At 47.2% G+C, this 853-nt stretch overlaps 1 protein-coding gene across 1 annotated transcript in view; it reads right to left on the bottom strand.

The window, feature by feature from the left end:
• Nucleotides 1-853, bottom strand: part of MMD2 (monocyte to macrophage differentiation associated 2) — a 70,152-nt gene that overhangs the window by 6,241 nt on the left and 63,058 nt on the right. The gene's annotated exons all lie outside the window — the stretch shown is intronic.

Raw genomic sequence — 853 nt, 5'->3', positions numbered from 1 at the left:
TCAAGCAGAGCAGATTGTGCCCCTGTTTAGGCAGTGGCTCCCCACACTCCTCTTCAGTCCCGCATGCACACTTGGTTCCCATGGAAATTCCTGTCCAACAAGCTGATTGTCCAGCTGCCTAGAGCTTCTCTGGCTGAACTGCCCCCAAACACTCTAGGTCCCCACAGGGGAAACCTCCCCATCTCCTAGTTCCAGTAGCACCCACAGCAACGTCCCCAGTACTGAGCATGTACCTGTGGATGGCCCCCTGTAGATGGCTTCCTCTGGCGCCTGGAAGGCAAATTTCTGTCCCATCACATAAGCAGGCTTATCATTCTGCCATCCAGTGTGCCAAGGCCTCACCCTTTCAGATGAGGTGGGATCTCAGCCCTAGGCAGAGGAGGGGGCTTTTCCTTGGGCACTTGATCTCACCTTTGGTCCTAGTGGTAGGAGTTATCCCTTACACCAGCTACTAGTGGGTTCTTCAGAATTGTCTTGAACAGTCATTAGTCAAGTTTCCATCATATCAAGCCTCTGTTAATAATTCTTGCTACAGGCATACCCCACTTTACTGTGGTTCACATTATTGCTCTTCACAGATATTGCATTGTAGGCAGAACAGGGACCGAAGACCCCATTCTTAGCAAGGGAAAATACCCCCAGAAAAAGGGGGAAATAAAAAAGTAAGTTGAGTGAGGCAAAACAAAGAAAAGTCACCTAGTTTAACTTTAAACCAGCCACTACTAATTTTTTTATCTGAGTAAGTTTCCTACTTTTCTTAGAACTCTGGTCTATTGAAGATACAATTTACTAACACCCCTGTTGGGTCTGTAAACACTGGAAGAAATATCTGTCACAGAAGATGACAAGGCCC

This window comes from Otolemur garnettii, unplaced genomic scaffold, assembly GCF_000181295.1.
Source record: "Otolemur garnettii isolate 467f Iridium unplaced genomic scaffold, OtoGar3 scaffold00092, whole genome shotgun sequence".
Lineage (NCBI taxonomy): Eukaryota > Metazoa > Chordata > Mammalia > Primates > Galagidae > Otolemur > Otolemur garnettii.
This window is presented reverse-complemented; position numbering and strand designations above follow the sequence as displayed.